Genomic DNA, 4,604 nt, shown 5'->3' with positions numbered 1-4,604 from the left:
GTGTTCCTTCTGTGTCTGTTTTAATCTTTTCCTCTCTATTCCCTGCCAAGGGTATTCTTGTTCCCCTTTTAAAGAAGGAGTGAAGCATTCACATTTTGATCATCCGTCTTGAGTTTCATTTGTTCTAGGCATCTAGGGTAATTCAAGCATTTGGGCTAATAGCCACTTATGAATGAGTGCATACCATGTGTGTTTTTCTGTGATTGGGTTACCTCACTCAGGATGATATTTTTCAGTTCCAACCATTTGCCTATGAATTTCATAAAGTCATTGTTTTCTATAGCTGAGTAATATTCCATTGTGTAGATGTACCACATTTTCTGTATCCATTCCTCTGTTGAAGGGCATCTGGGTTCTTTCCAGCTTCTGGCTATTATAAATAAGGCTGCTATGAACATAGTGGAGCACGTGTCTTTGTTATATGTTGGGGCATCTTTTGGTATATGCCCAAGAGAGGTATAGCTGATCCTCAGGCAGTTCAATGTCCAATTTTCTGAGGAACCTCCAGACTGATTTCAGAATGGTTGTGCAGTCTGCAACCCCACCAACAATGGAGGAGTGTTCCTCTTTCTCCGTGATCCTGCAGTCAGCATTTGCTGTCACCTGATCTTAGCCATTCTCACTGGTGCGAGGTGAAATCTCAGGGTTGTTTTGATTTGCATTTCCCTTATGACTAAAGATGTTGAACATTTCTTTAGGTGTTTCTCAGCCATTCGGCGTTCCTCAGCTGTGAATTCTTTGTTTAGCTCTGAACCCCATTTTTTAATAGGGTTATTTGTCTCCCTGCGGATTTTACATCTTACTAGGCTTTGCCCACTTCTGCTATTAAAATAAAAATACAAAATGATGAAGACATGAATAGCTACAATTCAAGGTTCTCTTTTGATGACAGAAAAATATGGAAGATATGTGGTCCATGGAAGTTAGGGATCTTTGGGAATGATTACACTAAAGCCATCTATTGATTTTTGAGACTTTTAATCACTTTTGAGGATGAATTTCCCTGTCCATTTTTCTCTTTCGATGCAGCTCCACATTTTTATATAATAAAAGTTTGAAAGCAATTATTTAGTCTTATATTTGTGCTTGTGAGCCTAACCTTTAACAGCTGAGTCATCTCTCCAGCCCCATTATTTATTCCTTAAGATTTTACTTTAATATATATAATGTTAGCTTTTTATTGGTTCTTTGTGAATTTCAGATCATTCACCCCAATCTCATTCATATCCTCCTCTCCTCGTACCCACCCTCCACCCTTGCAGCCTCCTGCACAACAGAGAAAAAGATCTTGTTCAAGTTGTACTGTGTCACAGTGTGTCTCACGGTATACGCTATTGCCCACATCCTCCACTACCAGGGCCAGCTCTACTCTGCTGACTAGGCGAAGTTCAGAGCCCACTCTCCCGATTGCTGCCGGTGGTGAGAAATGGCCACCTTGCATGATCCAAGGCCAGTTCTCCCATGATGTCCAGGTGAGGGGTAGGGCCAGTTCTGCACAGCCCTCAGATATCAGAATGTCCCTGGGCAGCAACCCAAACCAGGGACATCCACCTAACCTTTGATAGTAACAGACGCCTGCTGCTGTAGGCAGCAGACCCAAATACAGTCCCTAGTAGTAGCACAGGCCAGGACCCCACCATGGTCCTAGATATCATCACTAGCTGTTCCTCATTCCTCTCGAGTCTCCAAGAGGGAAGCCCTCTTCACTGCGCCCACAACCTTCTGTTTCTCTTTTTCTTCTATGTCTTCACCACTAATTTGCTTCTCTTTGTGGCACCAGGGTCTCTGAGTATCTGGGGTCATCTCAAGAGTTGTCTCAGGAGTGCTATGCCCCACTTGCGCAGGTGGCGTTACGGCATTATGGCACTGGGCAGGGCTCATCTTGGGTATCGTATACCTCACCCCCAACCCCTGGGACTGAGGAGCACCAGACTAGTGGTTATCTCAGGCCAGCTCCCTATCCTGGCCCCAACTCACTCATCTGGTGATTATCTTGGGCTCTCTCTTTGCACAGCCCACTCAAGTGGTCCCATGCAAGCGTCATCATTTGCCGACTCACTCCAGCCCAGGGCCCACGTTCCCAAATGGGGTTCTTCTAATCCCTGTCTTTCTCTCCATTCAGGAAGCCCATCTGAGACTGTGCTGTATAGGTGGTCATCTCAAGCTAGCTCCCTGTTGGGCCCTGTGGCGCCGGACTGCAGCTTGTCTTAGGCTCATTTCCCCTCCCGCCCCCCAGACAATACTAGGCTACTAATCATTCCAATATTCTCAGGTCAGAACTCTGAACATAGACATAGCCTCTCTCCTCTCTGTCGCCAACTGATGCACATGTGACACAGTAGCCACACCTGAGATGCCCCGAGGGGTGGGTGACAATAGAGTACGTGTTTTGTTGGATATATCCTCCTGTTTCATTATTCCTCTTTGTTCTGTTAGACAATCCCCCCCATCCCCACCTCCCCCCCACACACACACAACACACCCTTAGGCTGTCTCCATACCTTACCTACTGTAAATTGCACTATTGTAAACACTGATGGGCAGGTGCCTCAAAGATACATTGATTTGGAGGCTTTGGCTAAATGCTCTGAAGTGATGGAGCTGGGTCCTATGGAAGATAGATTATGAATTTTTGAAATATCTCCATACTAAGTTACCTAGTGTCCGAATGCAGTCACCTTCCCACAGCAATATCCAAGGGTCCCTTTTGTCCATATCATAGATCAAATTTGTTGTTGTTTTCTTAGTGACTGCATTCTAAGATAAAATGACATCTCAATGGTGGTTTGATTTGATAGCCAGTGAAGTTGAACTTTGTTGGACATTTATTGACCATTTACCCTTCACCTTTTGAGAACTGTCCATTCATCTCCTTAGCCCTTCAGTTAACCGATTGTTTGATTTCCTACTTGGTTTCTATGAGAGTTCTCCTTGTATATTCTACATATTAACTCTTTGTCAGATGTCTAGCTTGCAAATATTTTCTCCTATTCTGTAGCACATTTCCTCACTTGATTAAGCTTCTTGATTCCAAGAGACCCCATTTGTCAGTTGCTGTCATTGTTTCTTGAGACGGGAGTCCCATTCAGAAAACCCACGCACATCTTGAACTGTTTCCCCTCCTTTTCCCTGTAATGCTTTCTGGTCTTACATTCAAACATCTGGTTCATCTGGAGCTGACTTTTGTGAAGGGCAAAAGGTAGACAGTAGCCATATGTGGATGGATACCTTGATTTCCCAGCCCTTTTTGTCAAAGAAGTTGTCCTTTGCACAACATGTATTTTCAAGTTTCTTCTCTGTCCACTTTGAAGTTACTATTGGGTAGTTTGGATCTGTTCAGTGACAGATTTGAAGTTTAACAGACATCACACAATTACTAGCAACAACTTGGGATTTCTTAGTAACAAACTTGGCATCATCTTTCTAAACATTTCCACTCACTTTCATATGCTAATAATCAAAGCTTTCCACTTCATAAATCTCCAGTGTATCTCTTTGTCCCCTTAACAGTTTATTTTCGCCTCATCCTCCTCTCTCCCTCTCACCTATCCCAACAGAAACCATTTTCTGGTTACCCCAAACACACAATCTAAAGGAAGTGTAGCCTTTATGCGGTCTTCATCTCATCCAGAGTTCTCTGGTCTGAGAATCACACTGAGCACTTTCTATGTGAGATCTTTGTGAGCTTGAAGTCTCAGTTGACATTTTTACTCCATCAGCCTTTCCCAGCCAGAGGGGCTTGCTCTCTGCTGATACTATGCTCTTGCACACCTAGAACCTTCTTTGGAAACAATCTTTAAGGATGTGATGGAGGCTCCTGAGATGGGATAACCTGGAATTTTTTCCTGGTGTATCTCATATGTAGTCACACATATTCTAAGAGAAAACAAAACATGGGATATCATACAAAAGACAAAGTCAGAGATTGCTGTGGAATCCTATTGGGGGTAGTTTTAATCTGCTGACTTCAGCTTCGGGATCAACTGATCTATCAGCCCCTTTATCTATCACCTTTAGCTCCAGAAGTTGGCCGTGATCCCAGCTCCCACAGGAGACCCTTGAATCGGCAGATGAAAGTCACACACACACACACACACACACACACACACACACACACACACACACACAGCTTCTTTACAACTTCTCGGCACAATTGCTGGACATTATTACCTCCTGCTTGGAGAAGTGTGCCCTTACAAATTTTTCATCTCTGTCTCTGCACTTGCTCTAAGCTCCAGTGGCTAGTCCCACCTAGCCCCTGCTAAACATCCTTGGCCACCCGCTGGTAGCAGAGACCAGGCCCTAGGTCCTGCACCCCCACCCCAGATCTCACACAGTTGTTGTGTTTTTCTTTCTCCAAAGCATGGCAGAAAATTCCTTCTCTCCTTCCTTGCATCCTTTTTCCTCCTGGGACCCAGAAGTCCCTTGTGTACCTTCCGTCCAGCAATTGGCCCCCAGCCTTCTTTACTGGCAAATCAAGAACCAACTGGGGAACAGGATTTTGACAACAGAACTGCCCCCTTAAGAATCCATAAAGAATGGGCTCTCCCTCCAAGCATATGTAGAAATTTTGCCAAGCGAACATAATAAAATACTCCAGTTGT

General features: G+C 44.3%; 1 non-coding gene across 1 annotated transcript; it reads right to left on the bottom strand.

Moving 5' to 3' along the window:
* Positions 1-2,238: 2,238 nt before the first annotated feature.
* On the bottom strand, positions 2,239-2,370 carry LOC116890540. Its single transcript, XR_004386720.1, has one exon. It is a non-coding gene; the product is annotated as a small nucleolar RNA SNORA17 (small nucleolar RNA).
* Between the last annotated feature and the right edge of the window lie 2,234 nt (positions 2,371-4,604).

This window comes from Rattus rattus, chromosome 1, assembly GCF_011064425.1.
Source record: "Rattus rattus isolate New Zealand chromosome 1, Rrattus_CSIRO_v1, whole genome shotgun sequence".
Lineage (NCBI taxonomy): Eukaryota > Metazoa > Chordata > Mammalia > Rodentia > Muridae > Rattus > Rattus rattus.
Note: the sequence above shows the minus strand (reverse complement) of the source record. Positions and strands in the feature narration are given on the sequence as shown.